The sequence below is a fragment of the Piliocolobus tephrosceles genome, chromosome 12 (assembly GCF_002776525.5).
Source record: "Piliocolobus tephrosceles isolate RC106 chromosome 12, ASM277652v3, whole genome shotgun sequence".
Lineage (NCBI taxonomy): Eukaryota > Metazoa > Chordata > Mammalia > Primates > Cercopithecidae > Piliocolobus > Piliocolobus tephrosceles.
Window position 1 is genome coordinate 17713080 of NC_045445.1, and position 23579 is coordinate 17736658.

At 39.6% G+C, this 23579-nt stretch overlaps 1 pseudogene; it reads left to right on the forward strand.

Annotated features, from left to right (window-relative positions):
• LOC111531516 overlaps window positions 1-16956 on the forward strand; it is a 55113-nt pseudogene extending 38157 nt beyond the window's left edge.
• The last annotated feature ends 6623 nt before the right edge of the window (window positions 16957-23579 follow it).

Below are 23579 nucleotides of genomic sequence, written 5' to 3' on the forward strand. Positions count from 1 at the left end.
CTGCGCCTTGCTGAAGCTTTTCAATAATGCTTGTGTCCCCTCACTATCACATTCCTTATTGTTTTGGTAAGTGAACTATACTCTGGGCCCCTCCAATGAACATAGTCAACTGGTTGGTCTTCTTGTCTCATGTAATAAATCCATCCTAACATGTTCACTTCTCTAAGCCTTTTGATCTATTCCTCTGTAGTCTTACCACTAAGTTCTAGTATTGCTACTTCATTTAGTGTGGACCACTGCTTTTTTCTGCCTTCCTAAAACCATTTCAAAACTGGCCTCTGGGGCCCTTGCCAGTGGCTGAATCCTGTGTCACAGGAGAGTACCTCCATATTAACACACTTTTCTCTATTCAGTTTTGTAATCTGTCCTGTAGATCCAGCATCCTCAGATATACTCTTCCAGTTTTTGCTGGTAAACGTCAGCCAAGTTCTGCAGCTCCTTTTGTGTATGTAATGACTCTCTTTTTGTGTATAATTCCTCTCCTCCCTCAGCAGGTCAAGCACTTCTCCAGTCATCCCATGTTGAAATTTGACCATAGTTATTGTTCTAATTGCTGGGAAGGGAGGGAGGCAGATCCTGAGAAGGGCAAGCATTGTCCCAGACAGTGCCTCATTTGAGTTCCTTTCATGATCTTCAATCCAGAGGTGGGGGGACTGCTGTCCTCTAAAATGAGGATTGCAGCACTTCTGCATGTCCAGAAGTTTCTGGAGGATCTTGGAGTTCAAGGTTCCCAAATGCATCTACTCAGTAATCTCTCTTCCAAGTCTTAGGGTCCCACTCTTTACTGGGACCCTGATTTTGGTGTAGGAGACTCACTGAAACTAAGAATTCAACCTTCTCTGAATTTTAGCTGCTCTTATGATTTGTTTCTGATCCTTGTGATGTGGTTTGTATTTGTGTCCCCAACCAAATCTCATGTTCAATTGTTATCCCCAAGGTTGGAGATGGGGCTTTGTGGCAGGGGACTAGATTATGGAGTTGAATTTCTCATGAATGGTTTAGTACCATCCCCTTGGTACTGTTCTCACAATTGTGAGTGAGTTCTCTCAAGATCTGGTTGTTTAAAAGTATGGGGCATCTCACATGTACACACAAACATATACCATACATAGCAACATGTGCAGTGCAAGAGAGAAATGTAAACAGTAGAGATGCAATGTTAAATCATAACTGCATAAAATTAACTGTAGTATATACTGTACTACTGTAACAATTTTGTAGCCACCTCCTGTTGCTATTGTTGTGAGCCCAAGTGTTGTGGGCATCTGCTTAGAACTACGTGGGACACTAATCATCTCTGCATGAGTAGTTTGTCTCTCCAGTAAATCGCATATCACAATAAAAAGTGATCTCTTGCAATTTTCATGTGTTTTTCATTGTGTTCAGTGCAATACCATAAACCTTGAATAACACCATAGGACCTATGGTGGGACAAACCTTGAATAATGCCACAGGATGAAGAGCCACTAGTGATGTACTCCTAAGAAGCAGTTAAAAATCAAGACATTAACAAGAAAAAAGATGAATTGCTTGATATGTAACATAGATTGAGATTTGCGGCTGTGGTTGCCCACCATTTCTTTTTCGTTTTCTTTTTTAAGATGGAGTCTCGCTCTGTCACCCAGGCTGGAGTGCAGTGGTGTAATCTTGGCTCACTGCAAGCTTCGCCTCCCGAGTTCATGCCATTCTCCTGCCTCAGCCTCCCGAGTAGCTGGGACTACAGGTGGCCATCACCGCGCCCGGCTAATTTTTTGTGTTTTTAGTAGAGACGGGTTTCACCGTGTTAGCCAGGATGGTCTCGATCTCCTGACCTCATGATCTGCCAGCCTCGGCCTCCCAAAGTGCTGGGATTACAGACGTGAGCCACTGTGCCCGACCTTTGGTTGCCCACCATTTCAAGATAAATGAATCCAGTGTAAGGACTAATTATAAAAAAGAAAAGGAAATTGATGAAGTTGTTGCTGCAGCTGTGCCAGTAGGTATGAAAACCTTGAACTTTTTGCAAAATACCTTTTTATGTTGTATTGAAAATGCAGCTTTTGGCCAGGCGCAGTGGCTCATACCTGTAATCCCAGCACTTTGGGAGGCTGAGGCGGGTGGATCACTTGAGGTCAGGAGTTTGATACCACCCTGGCCAACATGGCGAAACCCTGTCTTTACTAAAAATAAAAAAATTAGCTAGGCGTGATGGTGCACGCCTGTAATCACAGTTAGTCAGGAGGCTGAAGTTGAACTCGGGAGGTGGAGGTTGCAGTGAGCCGAGATCTCGTCACTGCACTCCAGCCTGGGTGACAGAGTGAGACTCCATCTCAAAAAAAAAAAAAAAAAAAAAAAAAGTCAAGATAGGCCAGGCATGGTGGCTCATGCCTGTAATCCCAGCATTTTAGGAGGCTGAGGCAGGCGGATCACTTGAGGTCAGGAGTTTGAGACCAGCCTGGCCAACATGGTGAAACCCCATCTCTATTACAGATACAAAAATTAGCTGGGCCTGGTGGTGTACGCCTGTAATCCCAGCTACTCAGGAGGCTGAGACAGGAGAATTGCTTGGACCCAGGAGGTGGAGGTTGCAGTGAGCTGACATTACGCCACTGCACTCCAGCTTGGGCGACAGAGCAAGACTCCATCTCAAAAAAAAAAAAAAGTCAAGATAACCGGAGAAGCAGCTTCTGCTGATGAAGAGGCAGCAGACAAGTTTCTAGATGTCATTAAGACAATGATTGAGGAGAAAAGATACCTGCCTGAACAGGTTTTTAGTGCAGATTAAAGTGCCCTATTCTGGAAAAGAATGCCAGAAAGGACATTTGTTAGTAAGGAAGAGAAGCAAGCACCAAGATTTTAAGCAGGAAGGGACAGGCTAACTCTACTGTTTTGTGCAAATGCAGTTGGTTTTATGATAAGAACTGCTCTTATCTATAAAACAGCTAACCCCTGAGCCTTGAAGAGAAAACATAAACACCAGCTGCCAGTCTTCCGGTTGTATAACTAGAAGGCTTGGACAACAAGAACCCTGTTTCTGGATTGGTTCCATAGATGCTTTGTCCCTGAAGTCAGGAAGTACCTTGCCAGTAAGGGACTGCCTTTTAAAGTTCTTTTGATATTGAATGATGCCCCTGGCCATCCAGATCCCTATGAGTTCAACACCAAAGGCCTTGAATTGGTCTCCTTGTTCTCAAACACAATGTCTCTAATCCAGCTTCTAGATCAGGTAGGCATAAGGACCTTTAAGGCACATTACACATGGTACACTATGGAAAAGATTGTCAATGCTATGGAAGAGAACTCTGATAGAACATCATGAAAGTCTGGAAGGATTACATCGTTGAAGAAGCCATCGTTGTTATGGAAAAAGCCATCAAGCCCAAAACAATAAATTCCTGCTGGAGAAAACTGTGTCCAGCATGACTTCACAGGATTTACAACAGAGCCAATCAAGGAAATAAAGAAACAGATTGTGGAGGTGGAACAAAAAGGTGGTGGTGGGTGGTGGGAAGGGTTCCAAGATGTGGATCTTGGAGAAATTAAAGAGCTAATCAGCACGACACCAGAGGAATGACAGAAGACAACCTGATAGAGATGAGTGTTTCTGAATCTGTGCCAGACAATGAAGAAGATGTAGAAGAAGTGGAACGAGAAAACAAGTTGACATTAGGCAATTTAGCAGAAGGGTTCTGATTATTCAAGATTGCTTTTGACTTCTTTTATGACATGTACCCTTCTCTGATGCATGCACTGAAACTAAAACAAACTGTGGAAGAATTGGTACCGTATAGGCGCATTTTTAGAGAAATTAAATAGCGAAAAAGTCAGACAGAAATTATCATGTATTTAATTTCCATAAAGTTACACTAAGTGTGCCTGTGTCTCCTGACTATACTTCCACCTCTTCCACCTCAGCCACCCCGAGAAAGTAAGACCAACCTTTCCTCTTGAGCCTACTCAACCTGAAGACAAGGACAAAGACTTTTATTTTATTTATTTATTTATTTATTTATTTATTTATTTATTTATGAGATGGAGTCTCGCTCCCATTGCACAGGCTGGAGTGCAGTGGCGCGATCTCGGCTCACTGCAACCTCCACCTCCTGGGTTCAAGTGATTCTCTTTCCTCAGCCTCCTGGGTAGCTGGAATTATAGGCACGCACCACCATGCCCAGTTAATTTTTATATTTTTAGTAGAGATGGTGTTTCGCCATGTTGGCCAGGCTGGTCTCGAACTCCTGACCTCAGGTGATCCACCTGTCTCGGCCTCCCAAAGTGCTAGGATTACAGGCATGAGCCACTGCGCCTGGCCAAAGACTTTTATGATCCACTTAATAGCAAATACATTTTTTATCATGATTTTCTTCATAACATTTTCTTTTCTCCAGCTTCCTTTGTTGTAAGAATACAGTATATAATACATTTAACATACAAAATATTTGTTAATCGACTGAGTTATCAGTAAGGCTTCTGGTCAACAGTAGGTTATTAGTGATTATGTTTTTGAAGAGTCTAAAGTTATATGGAGATTTTCAACTGCACAGGGAGCGCCTCTAGCCCCCACATTGTTCAAGGGTCAACTATATTTTCTTCAGATATGTGTGTGTGTGTGTGTGTGTGTATGTGTGTGTATATATATATTTCATTGAAATTTCAGTGAAGACTTTTGAAGACTACATAGACCTTTTATCAGCTTCATGACCCAGAAATGTCTTTCTCAAAGACCTGGGAGCCATTTCTTTAAAATGTAAACATCAAGTGAGGTAGCACCCCCACCTCCCAGTTTTTGTGGGAGTGTAGAAATCTAACTTTGGTGGGCACCTTGCTCCAAATTGCAAAGCTATTTCCTGTTATAAAGATATGATTATTTTTTTCCTCTAGATAAAGCCAATTAACTAGCACCTCAATTACTGGTAAAGTTTGGGTGAAATATGTGTGACAACAATAGTGCCAAATCTTCTTACTTGAGGACTAGTCATTATTTATTTACTTGAAAACATGTAAATAATGGATTGTATCTGCTTGGCTGTGTTAGGGGGTGAGATTCCTTTCTGTTTTTGCAGTCTCTTAGTGAGTTACGTGGAATGTGCATCATGCTCTGGTTTAATGCTGACTCAATAATAAAACATTCTTTCTCTACTACCATTGTGGAGAGGAATTCTGGGTTAGGAGAAGATTTTGTGTTTAATTATATTTCCCCAACAATTTTGGTGACGAGAACATGGAAATATATGGTAGCTCCTGACATGAGCAGACAACTGACAGTCTGTAACCATAAAACAATCAGGTAGGAGACCCAGAATTATAGAAAGTCTTCCTTCTAGTGCTCTCTTTTTTGGGATTACTACCTAGATAATCCAACCTGTCCAAATTCAATATGTTACTATTAAATAAACATGGGTAATGTAGACTCTAAAATTCAATCAGGGTCATCATATGGTTGAAAAATATGGGAAGACGGGAATGTTGCAACATTCCCGTCTTCCCATATTTTTCAACCATATGATGACCCTGATTGAATTTTAGAGTCTACATCACAATAGCAAAGACTTGGAACCAACCCAAATGACCATCAGTGATAGACTGGATTAAGAAAATGTGGCACATATACACCATGGAATACTATGCAGCCATAAAAATGGATGAGTTCATGTCCTTTGTAGGGACATGGATGAAGTTGGAAACCATCATTCTCAGCAAACTATCACAAGGACAGAAAACCAAGCACTGCATGTTCTCACTCATAGGTGAGAATTGAACAATGAGAACACTTGGACACAGAAAGGGGAACATCATACACCAGGGCCTGTCGTGGGGTTGGGGAAGGCGGGAGGGATAGTGTTAGGAAATACACCTAATGTAAATGACGAGTTAATGGGTGCAGCACACCAACACGGAACATGTATACATGTGTAACAAACCTGCATATTGTGCACATGTACCCTAAAACTTAAGTATAATAAAAAAAATACTGTTCTAAAAAAAAATCTATATCTATATCTATATCTATATCTATATCTATATCTATATCTATATCTATCTATATATCTGTCACATTTGTGATGGTTATGCACATGAGAATCCAGTTATGTAGTGGTGGGAGGATGGTTCTTTTGATTTGGATAGATTAACACATCCTTGGAGGGGTTTCATCCTGAATGAATGAGTGCCTGGTATTTAGGGGATAAATATTGTTCTAAGAATAGTGTTAAAAATGATTTAGGGCTGGTCAAAGTACAGTGCTGTTTACAACTAATTGATCACAACTGATTATAGATTTCTTGGTGTCTTCTCCACTCCCACTGTTTTACTTGACTAGCCTTAAAAAAGATTCAGATAGGCCGGGCATGGTGCCTCACGCCTGTAATCCCAGCACTTTGTGAGGCCCAGGCAGGCAGATCACCTGAGGGCAGGAGTTCGAGACCAGCCTGACCAACATGGAGAAACCTTGTCTCTACTAAAAATACAAAATTAACCAGGCATGGTAGTGCATGGCTGTAGCTTGTGGTGAGCCGAGATAGCGCCATTGCACTCCAGCCTGGGCAACGAGTGAAACTCTGTCCAAAAAAAAAAAAAAGGATTCAGATAGCCAGATGAAAAGAAAAAAGAGGGGAAATGCAAAAATTAAAGGCACTTTCTTTTTCATGGAGACCTCCTCCTCCTTTCTCTGCTGTCCCTGCTCCCTCTGCTTCCCCTGCATGTCCTTATCCTTCTTTGCTTCTGACTGACTGTAGTGGCTCCCAGGCAAGGGGGAGGTGATGATCTTTTAGAGAATAGATTTCCCTGTAAAGGGAGATGAAGGTACAACTTTCTACAACTACCTGCTCTATTTGAGGATGCAAGTTTGTGTGCCTGGTGGCCTAGCCTTGAGTTTACTTTATGTTTTAGACCAGATTCCACCTCCAGGAGGTCTTATCATCTACATACCACACAACACACAACTAGAAATGCAGAAATAATAAAGAGACATTATTATGGGATGATTGAGAACTTGGATAAAAGACTGTGCTGTGGTTTGAATGTGTCCTCCAAATTTCATGTGTTGGAAACTTAATCCCCAAATTCGTATTTGATAGTATTTGGAGGTGGGGCCTTTGGGAGGCAGTTAGGATTAGATAATTTCATTAGAGTAGGGCCCCCATGATGGGACTGGTGGCTTTATAAGAAGAGGAAGAGAGACTTTAGCTGGCATGCTGTTACTCTCTTGCCATGTGATACCTTCCAGCACATTATGTCACAGCAAGAAGGCCCTCACTAGATGGCTGGCTCCTTGATATTGTACTTCCCAGCCTCCAGAATCATGAGGTAAATAAACCTCTGTTCTTTATAGATTACTCAGTCTGTGGTATTCAATTATAGCAACAAAAAATTGGCTAAGACAGACTGTGTTCCCATATGAGGCAACAGAATGGAGAGTAGCTGCACTTGTCACTTGGAAAAAGGCAACTAAGGTATTAAACTTATGAATGTCAAAACTGGCACTGAAGTGTTGTGTAATTTACATTTTTATTGTCTCAATGTGAGGAAAACCAGACCTTCCTATTTGGATAGCCAGCAAAGCTGATGCCGTTGAGTAGCTACCCAGGACTCTTGGGTGGTTCAGATCCTTTTCTTACTCCTTTAAAGGCTTCTCTTCCCTGTGCCCCAGAAATATGCAGTACTATGCAGCATGTTTTCAGTTTACAGCCCCATGTGTGGAGATGTGCACCGGCTACTGCATGGAATTTTGCAACAAGCAGACTTTGATCCTTTGATGGAGCAAGGATGTTGGTGCCCAGAAGATTACCACATCAGGGGTATGGTGGCCAAGAGAAGTTGACTATCCACCACCATCCCTCACAAATATGGATAATCTGAGGATAGAGGTTCCTTGAAACCTTTCTTGTAAAGAGGAACTGGAAGATATTGCAGCTGTTCACTCCTACGACAGGTGAGTACCTCATTGATTTCCATCAGTGACTTGTTCAGGCATTCTAAAAATTTGTTGGCATGGATCCAAGGTCATATAAAAATTGCCCTCTGGCTCTAACCACCTTTATTTTAGCTCTCTCATTGACTATCCAAACCCAAATTAAGGAAAAGGTAGTAGGATGGCAAAGGCAAACTATTACTCAAATCTTAGCAGCAGCTACTCAGTTTTGGGATAATCTAAGAACAAAAAAAGAAAAGAAGTGATTAAAGTTTGCTTTGTTCGCTGCTTAGTTAGAACTCTTTACTGAAGGGAATAACCCCACAATGACCAATCCAGAAAGGGAAGAAAGAAAGATGGGAGGCTATATGTTGTTATTGCAAGAAGCCAGGGTGTTGGAAGAGGGATTGCAGAAGGACACTCTGGATGATGCAGAAACTGCAAAGATAAGAGAATTAGGAGAGCCTAGAACAAAACTTTCAGCAAGGAAATACTTGGCAGATGGTTCAAAATTGACAAATTGAGGGAATCCCAAAGGTGAGAACTAGTGGACTATAATGTGTCAATAACTTTTCCCATCTGGTGACAGGTTAATACAGGTTATAAATATTTTGGGTCAGCCTTCTACTTGTCCCCTTTCCTCTATCATTCCCATAGAGATAGGTCCTTTGACTAGGGAACATGTGTTCTTCATTTCTCCTGAATCTCCTATAAACCTACTGGTGAGAGACCTGCTGTGCAACGTAATAGCTACTGGATTCTGTACTGTGGATGAAGTGTCTGTGGAGCCTTTTGGGAAGAGGCACCTGATATGGATACTATATACTTCTGAAAGAAAAGAGGTATGGCAGGGAGTGGCAGTCTCATACTGTGCTGGAAAAGTCCCCACAAGCTGAAACAAGTCACTTAAATGTGAAGTAAAAAACTATAAATCTTTTAGAATAAAACACAGGAGAAAATCTTCATGACCTTGGGTTAGGCAAAGATTCTTAGATACAACACCAAAAGCATGACCTATAATAGAAAAAATAAATAAACTGAACTTCATAAAAAATGAAAAAAAAATTGCATTTCAAACTATTCCATTGAGGAAATGAGAAGACAAGCCACAGACTGGGAGCAAATATTTGAAAATCATATATCTGATAAAGGACTTGTATCCAGAATGCATTAAGAACTCTGACAACTCAATCATAATAATGATAATAATAATCAGACAACTGAATTCAAAAGTAAGCAAAAGACTTGAAGGAGCATTTAATCAAAGGGAATGACAATATTGGATTAATTTAAGATATAAAAAATAGCTTACCAAAAAGATGAGCCATGGCTATGTGTCAACAATATCCTTTGTTGAGAGCTCAATTAAACATAATAAAACCAGTTATAAAAGAATTAGAAAAACATGTAATCCCCATGCTTTGGAAGGCCAAGTTAGGAGGATCAGTTGAGGTTAGGAGTTTTTGACCAGTCTGGGCAACATAGTGAGACCTCGTCTCTACAAAAAATAAAAATAAGAAAAATTAGCCGGGCGTGATAGCAGGTGCCTGTGGTCCTAGCTACTTGGGAGGCTGAGATGGGAGGATCACCTGAACCTTGGAGTCTGAGGTTACAGTGAGCCATGATCACACCACTGCACTCAAGCCTGGGTAACAGAGTGAGACCCTGTCTCAAACAAACAAACAAACAAAAACAAAGGATAATTTAAAAGGGGTACTTACCCTGTAGTAATCCCACATTTCTGGTAAAGAAGAAAGGTAAATTTGATAAAGGTGGGTAAGCTCTATATAGATTTGTACTGATTTTAGAGAAGTAAATTAATTTGTTGTCCCATTAACACCTGTAGTTACTAATCCTTCATCTATTCTGATGTCAGTATCGTCTGAAAAAAAATTTTTGTTTTTCTATGCTCTGCCCTCCCTTCCTCTCTTTCTCTCCTTCCCTCCCTCTCTCCCTCCCTCCCTCATTTCCTTCCTCCCTTCCTCCCTTCTTTCCTTCCTTCCCTCCTTCCCTTCTTCCCTTTTTTCCTTCTTTTGTTCCTTCCCCCTCTTTCTTTTCTTGTAAGTGGACAAGTCTAAATTCTTATTTGCTCATAAAGGAGTCTGATGCTTATGGCAGACAATTCCTCAAGGGTTTTGAGACTCCCCTACTGTTTTATCTAATTGTTTACAGAAACACTTAGAGAAATTTGTTTCACCAGAAGGATCTATAATTTTTCAAAATATAGATGGTTTTGCTGGTAGCTTCAGAAACTAAGGAGCAATGCAAAACGAACACTTTGACTTCGTTACAATTCTTTGCTTCACAAGGGCATAAGGCCTCACTAGATAAATTGCAACATTGCTTTTCTGAGTAAACTATTTAAGGCATCTGTGTTCAGCTGTGGGCCTTAGAGTGGTACAATCTAAGAATCATCTCATTTTGCAGATCTAACAGCCTAATGTAGTGCTGTGGTTGGAATGTTTATGTCTCATTCTCTCCCCAATTCGTATGTTGAACCCTAATCTCCAATGTGATGGTATTAGAAATGGGGCCTTAGGAGGTGATTAGGGTGTTGCCCTAATGAATGGGATGAATGCCATTATAAAAAAAAGGCCTCAGAGAGCTTCCTGGCTCCTTCCATCATGTGAGGATGCAACCAGAAGGCACCATCTATGAGGAGGTGAATCCTTACTGAATTTACCAGCATCTTGATCTTGTACTTTCTAGCCTCCCAAAATGTGATTAATAAATGCCTATTGTTTGTAAGCTACCCAGTTTATGGTATTTTGTTATAACAGCCCAAATGGACTTAGACACAGTTTTGGTACTAATACGGTATTAAAGAGAGTAGATTCCAGGTTTTGCAGAGTGGGCAAAACCTCTGATGGAGCAACTACATGATAATCCTTCAGATCTTCTGGTTTGGTCCCTAGAATCTGAAGAGGCTTTTGAACAGCAGAAATTGGTGATAGCCTCTCTGTTAGCTTTGAAATGTCCAAAGTTTGAAAAATCTGACCTGATTTATGTAATATTCCTGTTCAAAATGATATAATAATGTTTATCAATTGGTAATGTAGTATGGCTAAAAGTGACCCACTTGAAAAGCTTCCTAGCTGCAGTGACTTATCACATGGCTTCGGAAGCTTATGCTTTATCTGCAATTAAGTCTGCATAAACAGATGAGTTAATACCAGTTAGTAGAACTGCAATTCTTGTTCTGGAGTAAAAATAAACATAAAAATATATACATAATAAATATATGTTTGGTGTCTGTCATGCAACAGATAACATTTTTTAAATAGAGGATTTTTGACTTCAATAACAACTAAAAAAATCACATGGAAAATTGATAGCTGATTTGTTAGGGACTTCACACCTGCTTTCTCAGGTATCAGTAATTCATTTTGCTGATAGAGCTGTAAAAGCTGCTTTTATTTATTTTTGATTTTTATGTTTTCGATAAAGTCTCTCTGTGTCACCCAGGCTGGAGTGCAATGGCACAATCTTGGCTCACTGCAACTTCCACCTCCAGGGCTCAAGCGATTCTCCTGCCTCAGCCTTCCAAGTAGCTGGGACTACAGGCATGTGCCATCACACCCAGCTAATTTTTATATTTTTAGTAGAGACAGGGCTTCGCCATGTTGGCCAGGCTGGTCTTGAACTCCTGACCTCAGGTGATCTGCCTGCCTCGGCCTCCCAAAGTGCTGAGATTATAGGTGTGAGCCACTGCGCCCTGCCAAAAGCTGCTTCTAAAACATGGCTGGCTCCAAACTTAGAAGCTCTATTTTTAATACGACAAGAAGTTTTTGTTCATTTTTTAAAATGTGCTTCACAAAAAGAAATGAGCAAATGAATTGAAAAAGGAGCTAAAAGAAATTTGATTGGACTGTGGGAATTACCTAACAGTAATTCCTATACTTCAGTTCCAATTTGCTTGGTTAGTGGTGTTGTGTCATCGACACAGTGATGTGAACAAAAGAGGAATTTTAAAGGCATTAGACCCCTACTAGGCCTACCAAAAAGATACAATTGTTCACAACATATTAAAGAGATTTGCTATGTAATGTATACTATTGATATGCTGTTCTTTACGGGCACTCCAAATATAAGCACAGGAAGTTCTCTGTAACCAGCTTTACCAGGAACGTGGTGGCAGTTAGATTTCACAGAACTAATGCTTATAAAAGGCAAGAGGTATTGTCTAGTTGTGGTATGTATGACATTTGGATGGCCTGAAATCTTTCTGTCTTCAAAAGCTGATCTTCAGTTAAGCAAGATGAATAAACTCTAAAGATCTACTGTACAACATTGTGCCTATAGCTAGTAATACTATATTGTACTCTCAAAAATTTGTTAAGAGGGTAGATCTCTTGTTAAATGTTCTTACCACAATCAAATAAAATTTAAAAAGCTGATGTTTGGAACAGGAAACCAAACACCGCATGTTCTCACTCATAAGTGGGAGTTGAACAATGAGAACACATGGACACAGGGAGCGGAACAACACACACTGGGGTCTGTTAGGGGATGGGGAGCAAGGGGAGGGAGAGCATTAGGACAAATACCTAGTGTATGCAGGGCTTAAAACCTAGATGATGGGTTGATAGGTGCAGCAAACCACCATGGCACATGTATACCTATGTAACAAACCTGCACGTTCTGCACATGTATCCCAGAACTTAAAATAAAAATAAAAAACTGATGTTCAGGCAGTGGTAAAGTTTCTCTTAAAACTCACAATTCCCACTTCTGGGATACCAGAGCACATTGACTAGGACAGAGGAAGTCATTTTACTTCTACTGTTGCCCAGGAATTATGCCAAATGTGTGCAGATTCCTATAAACCTCAGTCCTTTGGACAAGTAGAGTGAATGAATCAAACTCTAAAATTAAACTACTTGGCCAAGATTTAGTAATCTAACACGTTAAAATGGCTTAGAGCTTTGCCACTAGCCTTATCAAAAATTAGAGTGACCCCTGCAAGTAAGCATAGTATCTCTCCCTTTGAACTTATGGTTGGCAGGCCTATGAACTTGGGTCTGAGACCATGTTCTGTTCCCAATTTAACTGAATCCTCTCATAATAATGTTCAATAGTTAAAAGGCCTCTTTTCCCTAGAAACCCTGAGACTTAAAGTCATAAGGACTTGCCTGAGTCAGTCTGCCACCCTTATAAAATAGTAGACTTCATCCACATAAAGGTATTTCAAAGGAAAGACAGGTTGTCACACCATTGGGAGAGACCCTTTCAGGTGCTGCTGATCACTCATACTGCTATCAAAGTGAAGGAGAACCATAGCTGGATTCATGCTTTCTATGTGAAGCCAGCACCACAGGAGGATTAGACAGTTGTTCCCACAAAGAACTTTGCTAGAGTAATGGATATTGGTACTGAACTCAACTGAAAAGAGGTATTCTTTATTTTTTTTAAAAAATTTTCATACACAGTATCACTCTGTCCCCCAGGCTGGAGTGCTGGAGTGCAATGGTGTGATCTTGGTCACTGCAACCTCCGCCTCTCAGATTCTAATGATTCTCTTGCCTCAAAAAGATGTATTCTAAAAAATTGATTGCTATTCTCATAGTACTACTCAGGCAGAGGTTATTTGAATCACCACAATAAAGAATCACATTTATTGGAAAGCAAACATTATTATTACACCAAATTTCTGCACTCCCAGTAATGGTTCCTCCAACTACATATTTCCAATGGGCTCTAAACTGTACTCCCATTGTGGATATGCTCTGGATTATTGGCTGAGTACAAGTGAGATCATCCTCATTAGTAATTTTTGATAATAACAACGTTAAAGTAATTAGTATGCATCCAGGTACTCAATTTCTAACTTTAACACAAAAATGTTTTATTAACTGGCTTGATTGAAAGAATGACATAAAAAAGAAAAATATCTGATTAACAGATGAACAGAAATCCGGCACCTACAGATTACTAGCAACCACAAAAGACAGATATAGTGTCACTACTAACATTGGGAGGCAGATTTTCTCCAGTATGGGTGGATAAACAAAGGTGGATGCCTGTTATTTATAGAGATTTAGCTGACTGTTATATAACTATTTAGACCAATGGAAGAAATGGCCCATAGGATGGATTTTTTCCTTAAGGCTTAAAACACTGAAGTTGGCTGGACATAGTGGCTCACACCTGTAATGCCAGCCCTTTAGGAGGCCAGGGCAGGCGGATCGCTTGAGCCCAGGAGTTTAAGACCGACCTGGGCAACACAGCGAGGCCTCATGCCCTACAAAAATATAAAAATTAGCTGGGTGTTGTGGTGTGTGCCTATAGTCCCAGCTACTTGGGAGGTTGAGGTGGGGGAATTGCTTGAACCCAGGAGTTTGAGGTTTCAGTGAGCTATGATCATGCCACTGCACTCCAGCCTGGGCAACAGAGTGAGACCTTGTCTCAAAAAACAAAACAAAAACAAAAAAAGAAAACACGAACAAAAAACCAAAAACCAAACACAAAGCAAATTAAAGTTGTGCACATTAAACACTAGAAGTTCAATCCGTACTCTAAAATCAGTGTCTTGTAAGACTTTTAACTAGATGATGGCCGTGGATTTCTTTCTACTTCTCATCTTAAAACAAAGTTATTTAGGAAGATGGAGCAATCACTGAACAGCCTAAATTACCATGTAAATATGATGTTACTCATGTAATTGATGGAAACTCAGGAGAAATTTATTAGGGCATCGAAGAAAAACTCTTAATTAAAAACTGAAATTAGCATGGTTCTGAGTTAAGCTACTCTATAGGCTTGGATTGGGCAAGACTTCATGAGGAACTACAAAATATTGCTCCATAGTTAATCATTTGAAAGTGCAAGCAATAAAGAAATCACAACAATTTGTAAAATTAATGTATGAATGAAACATTTTTTCGTTGCTAATTAAGACTTCGGGCTTCTGCCATCTTTTCAGCCTCAGCTGGATAGGCACAGAGACACTTCTGAAAGGAACATAATGGTGGCTGCCCAAGGAGAGCCCCAAGTCCAGTTCAAATTGGCATTGGTTGGTGATGGTGGTACTGGAAAAACTGCATTCATGAAATGTCATTTGACCAGTGAATTTGAGAAGTGTGTAGCCACCTTAGGTGTTGAGGTTTATCACCTTGTGTTCCACACCAACAGAGGATCTATTAAGTTCACTGTATGAGATACAGCTGGCCAGGAGAAATTTGGTATACTGAGAAATGGCTATTATATTCAAGCCCAGTGTGCCATTATAACGTTTGAGGTAACATCCTGAGTTATTTATAAGAATGTGCCTAACTGGCATAGAGATCTGCTATGAATATGTGAAAACATCCTCATATTGTATGGCAACAAAATGGATATTAAAGATGGGAAACTGAAGGAAACATCTATTGTCTTCTACTGAAAAAAGAATCTTCAGTATTATGACATTTCTGCCATAAACGCCAAAAAGTAACTACAGCTTTGAAAAGCCCTTCCTCTGTCTTGCTAGACAGCTCATTGGAGACCCTACCTTGGAATATGTTGCCATGCGTGCTCGTGCCTCACCAGAGGTTGTCATGGACCCAACTTTGGCAGTGTAGTATGAGCATACTCTAAATCAGAGATTGCTTAGACAACTGCTCCCCCAGATGAGGATGATGACCTGTGAGAATGAAGCTGGAGCCCAGTGTCAAAAGTCTAGTTTTATAGGCAACTGTTCTGTAATGTCAAGTGGTACACTGTGTGTGCCACTTTATTATCTAGCTAAGGGCAACATGTGCTCCATCTGTGGGATGCTGAAGGAGATGAATGGGCTTTGGAGTGAATGTGACAGTCTAAAAAATATCTTCATTGTTTGGACCTGCATATTTAGCTGTTTGGGAATGCAATTGATTTCTTCTTGAGTTTCAAATGTAAGACTGCTACTGTCACATCACAATATTCAGTTGTGCCTAACTGGCATAGAGATTTGGTATGAGTATGTGAAACATCCTTATGTTGTTCAGTGGGGAAATTTTGTTTGTTACTGTCATTGCCATTCCTTTTTGTTTAGAATCAGAATAAAAGTGTATTTCAAATATCTTTAAAAAATCTAATTTAACTATTCAGCATTAGTATAATATATTCAAAGGTTTTTTCCCCAAGGCAGATAAAATTTCTAAAAATTTCACTTTCTACAAATTTAGTAATTCTGATGTTCTATCATGCTTCTAATAATTGTTTTGCTTTGTATTTTACTACAGATTTGCTGATTTTAGATGGCTACAACTGCCCAGAGAAAGGGAAAAAAAACACAATAAAGATAACTAAAAAAATTTTCACGTTACTATTTTATAGTAATACAGGCAGGAGATTGTAAGGACAGATACAAATTAACAATAAGAGGCTTAGTTACCCCAGTTGAAAATAAGGCATGAGATTTCTCTCCCCTCCTTTTTTCCAGAACATTTATTTGAGAAAACTTACAATTGTAAGTACTTTCTCCTCTCTTTTAAATGTGCATAAATCCTTTTGCAGACTAAATAGGTCTTTTGCCATCTTTGTGACCCACAAATATCTTTCTCAAGAATGGACCTAAGAGTCATCTCTTTGAAATGTAAACATCAAGGGAGAAAGCACCCTCATTTCCCAGTTCCTGTGGGAGGGTAGCAGCCTAACTTTGGTCGCCATCTTACTCCAAGTGTCAGAATCACTTCCTGTCCTAAAGATATGAGAATTTTATTTTTCCCCTGGATAAAGCCAATTAGCTAACACAATGGTAATGGTAACCTGGTGTCTTAGTCTGTTTGTGCTATTATAATGAAATACCACAGACTAGGTAATTTATAAACAACAGAGATTTATTTCTCATGGTTCCAGAATCTGGAAAGTCCAAGATAAAGGAATGGACAGATTTGGTGTCTGGTTGTTACTGGAAATGAGTCCTGATCCAGACCCCAAGAGAGGGTTCTTGGATCTTGTGCAAGAGAGAATTCGAGGCAAGTCCATAGAGCAAAGTGAAAGCAAGTTTATGAAGAAAGTAAAGGAATAAAAGAATGGCTACTCCATAGGCAGGGCAGTCCTGAGGGCACTGCCCATTTTTATGGTTATTTCTTGATTACATGCTAAACAAGGGGTAAATTATTCATGCCTCCCCTTTTTAGACCATAGAGGGTAACTTCCTGATGTTGCTTTGGCATTTGTAAACTGTCATGGTGTTGGTGGGTGTGTAGCAGTGAGGATGACCAGAGGTCAGTTTCATTGCCATCTTGGTTGTGGTGGGTTTTAGCCAGCTTCTTTACTGCAAACTGTTTTATCGGGAAGATCTTTGTGACCTATATCTTCTGCCAACCTCTTATCTCATCCTGTGGCTAAGAATGCCTTAACCTCTTGGGAATGCAGCCCAGTAGGTCTCAGCCTTATTTTACCCAGCTCCTATTCAAGATGGAGTTGCTCTGGTTCAAACGCCTCTGACATGGGTGAGGGCTTGATCTCTGCTTCCTTGTTGCTGCATCCTCTGTTAGCCCAGAAAGATCCATGTTGGACTTCTACAGAACTTTAAGATAATACCTGTGTGTGTTTTTTTTAAGTCACTAAGATTGTAGCAGTTTGTTACTGCATCAATAGAAAACTAATAGAACAAGGTATTTCCCAACAACTGAGTGCAATTCTATGGAGAAGGTTGCAGTTATAAGCTGTTAGCAGCAGCACTCCCAGGAACTGGAGGGTGGGTGCACTCGTCATTAAAGGGTTGGCAGTGTCCACTTTAGTAAATCTGCCTAATTCTGGGATGCACTTTAAGGAAGGCTACTGTTTATGATTTTGGTTGCTTTTTTGTTGGTTTGTTTTGGTTCTTTTTAGAGAGCTTTTCCTTACCTGAAGGTAAAAAACATATTCTCTTACATGTTCTTTAAATACATTTTTAGTTGGGTTTTAGACATATAAAGATTTAATCCATCCCTTCCAAAATTTGTGTACGTGTGTGGTAGGAGGTAGAAATTTACCTTTTTCCAGATGATAGCAAATTATCTCAATTTCATTTATCGAGGAATCAGTCTTCTTTCCCTATTGATTTGAAATATTATGTCTATCATAAACCAAATCCACAAATGCACGGGTTAGTTTCTGGGCACTAGTGATTTGCTCATCTAATCACAAATCAGCACCACACTTATTTAATTATTATAACTTTACAGTATGACTTCGTATCTTATGAGTAAAATTTGTTCTCTTTATCTTAAAAAATTGTCTTGGCTTTATGAGGGGGTATTGGTGATGTTGACTCCATCTCATTTAAATATATATATGTAAATATATATGTAAACAGCTTTATTGAGATGTAATTTACACACCATACAATTAACCCACTTAAAGCGTACAATTCAGATTTTTAGTATACTCACAGACATGTGCCAGCATTGCTGCAATCAACTTTAGAAACCCTGTACCAAATAACATCCTATGAAGAAACCCTGAAAGAAATTCCTCATTCTCCCCTCCCCCTGAGCCCCTGGCAACCTCTAATCTACTTCCTATCTCTATGGACTTGCCTGTTCCAGATAATAAATAAAAATGGAGTCATACAGTGTGTGATCTTTTGTGTCTGTCTTTTTAACATAATACTTTAAAGGTTCATTCATGATGTAGCCTGTATTGGTACTTCATTCATTTTTATGAGTAAGTAATATTCCATTATAATGATAGTGACTGGAAGCAGCCAAATGCCTAGGCAGATAGAGGTGGGTCCCTGGTGAAACCCCACCTTCAAACCCAAAACAGCCTGAAACCCGGGGCCCAGAGTGAGAACTTCTATTCCTGTTTGCCTGCTCTCTCCTGATTGGTTCTTTCTGAATAATGCCTTTTAACCAATTGAATGTTGCCTTTTCCAGTACTACCTACAGCCCGCCCTGCGCACATCCTGTACCTAAAAAGACCCCAGACTCAGTCAGTAGAGAGAAAGAGATGGCCTAACTTCAGGGAAGAGACCTCCTGACTTCGGGGAAGATGACCTTCTCTTCCCATACCCTTTCCAGCTCTCTTCTCTGCTGAGAGCCATTTTAATTGCTCAGTAAAATTCTCTACCTTCACCATCCTTCAGTTGTCGGTGTGACCTCAGACGTGCACCACCACACCCAGCTATTTTTTTTGTATTTTTAATAGAGACATGGTTTCACTATGTTGCTTAGGTTGGTCTCGAACTCCTGATCTCAAGTGATCCGCCCTCCTCAGCCTCCCAAAGTGCTGGGATTACAGGTGTCAGCCACTGTGCCCAGCTGACATTTGATTTTTGACAAAAGTACCAAAACAATTCAATGAGAAAAGATAGCCTTTTCAACAAATGGCAGTGGAACAATTGAAGATCCATTTACAAAAAAGGAACCTCAAACTAAACTTCACATCTTATGCAAAAATTGATTAAAAATGTATCACTAACCTAAATGTAAAACATAAAAAGCATAGGAGAGAATTCTTTTCTTTTTTTTTTTGAGACGGAGTCTCGCTCTGTCACCCAGGCTGGAGTGCAGTGGCACGATCTTGGCTCACTACAAGCTCCGCCTCCCGGGTTCACACCATTCTCATAGGACAGAATTCTTAGGATTTAGGACAAGGCAGAGTTTTTAGACTAGACACCAAACATATGGTCAATAAAAGGAAAAATTGACAAATTGGACCTCATAAAAATTAAAAACTTCCTCAGCAAAAGCCTGTGTGGAGAGGATGAAAAGACAAGCTACAGACTGGCAGACTGGGAGAAAATATTTGCAAACCCCATATCTGACAAAGGACTAGTATCAAAATTCCATGAAGAACTCTCAAAACTCAACAGTAAGAAAACAATCCAATTAGAAAATGAGCAAAATATATAAACAGACATTTCACTGAAGAGGATATCCAGATGGCAAATAAGCACATGAAAAGATGTTCAATATCATTAGCCATCAGGTAAATGGAAGTTAGAATTATAATGAGATATCACACATGTATCAAAATGGCTAAAGTAAAAAATAGAACACCAAATGCTGGCCAGAATTTGGAAAAACTGATCACTTGTATGTTGTTGATGGGAATGTAAAATTATACAGTCACATTGGAAGTAAATTCGATGGTTTCTTACAAACCTAAACATGCAACTATCACACAGCCTACCAATTTCACATTTGGGCATTTATCTCAGAGAAATAGAAACTTAATGTGTACACAAAAACCCATTATTCATAATAACCAAAAGCTGAAAGCAACCCCGTATATCCTTTCGTGGGTGAATAGTTCAATTAACTGTGGTACGTCCATATGATGGAGTACTACTAACCAATAAAAATGAATGAACTATTGACCCATGCCTTTTCAACCATCATGTGACCTTCTCAATATCCAGCTAATGAACTTCCTTTGTAATTAACCATCCAGAGTCATCTCCTCTTGCTTGCAGCTAAGAAAACTGATTGATACAAAGAGAAATAAATGTAAGAGGAAACTACAAGAAACAAGAAGTAGAATTCACTGAATGCCTTGTTAAGGTTTATAGTTGCCTAAATAACCAAAGCCAAAAAATGATACCATAGATAAAACTAACAGTCAGGTGATAGGCTGAGAGAAGATCTTTTCAATGTGTAAAATTGGCAAAAACTAATATTCAAAATTTAAAAGGAATTCTTCAAAAACTACCTGAAAAGACTGGCAACACCATAGAAAAATGGGCACAAGGCCAGGCACAGTGGCTCATTCCTGTAATCCCAGCATTTTGGGAGTCTGAGATGGGTGGATCACTTGAGGTCAGGATTTTGAGACCAGCCTGGCCAACATGGCAAAAACTCGTCTCTACTAAAAATACAAAAATTAGCTGAGTGTGGTGGTGGGTGCTTCTAATCCCAGCTACTCAGGAGGCTGAGGCCAGGAGAATTGCGTGAACCTAGGAGGCAGAGGTTGCAGTGAGCTGAGATCACACCACTGCACTCCAGCCTGTGTCACAGTGCGATACTTTGTCCCAATAAAAAGAAAAATGGGCAAAGCACTTGAATAAGCAAATCACATAAGGGGAAACCAAAATGACTAAACGTGTACGAAGAGAGGCTCTACCTCACAAGTAATCAGAGAAATGCAAATGAAAACAACAATGAGATATAAGTCTGGACCCATCACATTGTCAAAAGTAAGTTTAATGATCAAGTGGTTGTGAAAATATGAGAGGATGAGAGCAAATCCTTGGATTCTGCTAGTGTGAGGTTAAACCTGTGCAGCCATTCTGATGAGCAATCTGGCAGTGCCTAGTGAAATTAAGAATGTGTGCAACCCAGAGCAATTCGACAGGGGAAAGGAAAGTCAGTTTAATGGAGGGTACTTGAAAAACTGCATATTTATATGGAAGTTAAACTAGATCTTTGACCTCCCTACTCAATACAATACACAAAATAAATTTGAGAGAGATTACACACTTAAAGGAAAAACTAAAGCTATAATGCTCTGGAAGAAAACAGGAGAATTTCTTTTTTTTCCTTTTCTTTCTTTTCTTTTCTTTTTTTTCTTTTCTTTCTTCTTCTTTTTTTTTTTTTTTTTTTTTTTTGGGACAGAATCTCACTCTGTTGCCCAGGCTGGAGTGCAGTGGCAAGATCTCGGCTCACTGCAACCTCCACCTACTGGGTTTAAGCAATTCTCCTGCCTCAGCCTCCTGCACAGCTGGGATTACAGGTATGTGCCACCACACCTGGCTAATTTTTATATTTTGGATAGAGACGAGATTTCACCATGTTGGCCAGGCTGTTCTCAAACTCCTGACCTCAAGTGATCCACTCACCTCAGCCCCCCAAAGTGTTGGGATTACAGGCGTGAGCCACCGCCCAAGGCCAAAAACGGAAGAATTTCTGTATGACCTTGGGATAGTCAATGACTACTTAGAGGACACACAATACACTAATTGCAGAGAAAAATAATGGATAAATTGGACTTCATCAAAATGAAAAAATGAATGCTCATGAAAAGATACCTTAAATAAGCAAGCCAAACACTGGGAGAAATATGTCTTTTTTAATTTTAGTTTTTAATTTTTGTGGGTACATAGTTGGTATACATATTTGTGAGTTACCTGAGATATTTTGATACAGGCATGCAACACATATTAATCACATCAGGGTAAACAGGGTATTCATCACCTCAAATATTTATCATTTGTGTTTGAAATAATCCAATTATACTTTTTAAGTTATTATTATTTTGAGACAGGATCTCACTCTGTCGCCCAGGCTGTAGTGCAGTGGTGTGATCATGTTTCACGGCAGCCTTGACCTCCTGGGTCCAAGCGATCCTCCCACCTCAGCCTCTCAAGTAGCTGAGGCTACAGGTGTGTGCTATTACACCCAGCTAAATTTTATTTTTGTAGAGACAGGGTCTCCCTATGCCCAGACTGGTCTTGAACTCCTGGGCTAAAGCAATCCTCCCACCTTGGCCTCCCAATGTGCTGAGATTACAGGCATAAGCCACTGCACCAAGCCTCTTTTAGTTATTTTAAAGTGAACTATTAAATTATTTTTTGCTATAGTCATTCTGTTGTGCTAGCAAATACTAGGTCTTATTCATTCTTTCAAACTATTTTTCTGTATTCATTAACCATCTCCCCTTCCCCCTCCAACTCCTGTCCTAGCCTTTGGTAACTATCCTTCTACTCTCTATCTCCGTGAGTTCAGTTATCTTAATATTTAGCTCACTGGGAGAAATATCTACACTACAATGCACCTGACAAAAGTTTTGTATTCAAAATGCATGAAGAACTCCTAACTCAATAATATAAACAGAAACCAACTTTTAAAAAAGGGCAAAGCATTTAAACGCATTTCTGAAAGAAGATATGTGAATGGCCAATAAACACATGAAAAGGTGCTCGACGTTGTTAGCCAACAGCGAGATTAAAATTACAACTACTATGAAATATCACTACACACAAGAATAGCTAAAAGCAAAAAGAATGAAAACACCAAATGTTGGCAAAGATGTAAAACAACTGAAATTTTCATATATGCCAATAGGAGTATAAAATGATACAATCACTTAGGAAAACTGTTTGACAGTTTCTTAAAAAGTTAGACATGTATATATTTTACAGCGCAGCAATCCTACTTCTAGGTATGTATTCCATAGAAATGAAAGCTTAAGTTTACAAAAAGTCTTGTATAAGGACAATCATAGCAGCTTTATTCATAAGGGCCCCAAGCTAGAAACAGAGCAGATGTCCCTCACCAGAAGAATATATAAACTATGGTATATTCATACAGTCAAATGCTACTCACCGATAAAAATGAATAACTACTGATGTATGCAACATGGATGAAGTTCAAAACTATCAGGTTGAATGAAAGAGATCAGGTAAAAAGAAGTACATACTATAAATTCCCATTTATCTGATGTTATGGAATAGGAAAGACTAACCTATAGTGATAGAAATCAGATCAGTGGTTACTTCAGTCGGGAGGACATGGGATTAACTGGGACAGGGCATGAAGGAACTCTCTGGGGTGATGGAAAAGTGCATATCTTGATTTGAGTTACCTGAGTGAGTGCATTTGTGAAAACTGGTTGAACTGTACTTTCAGATCTGTGAATTCTGCTAAATGTAAATTATATTTCATTTTTTTCAAATACAAATATAAAACCTACTGTTAGAATACACCTCAACCTCACAGTAGTGGTTACCTGGGTAAAGGAAGAGAGTAGAAGGAACTAAAGTGAATGCCTTACGTGTACTCATAACTTGAAATGAAGAGAG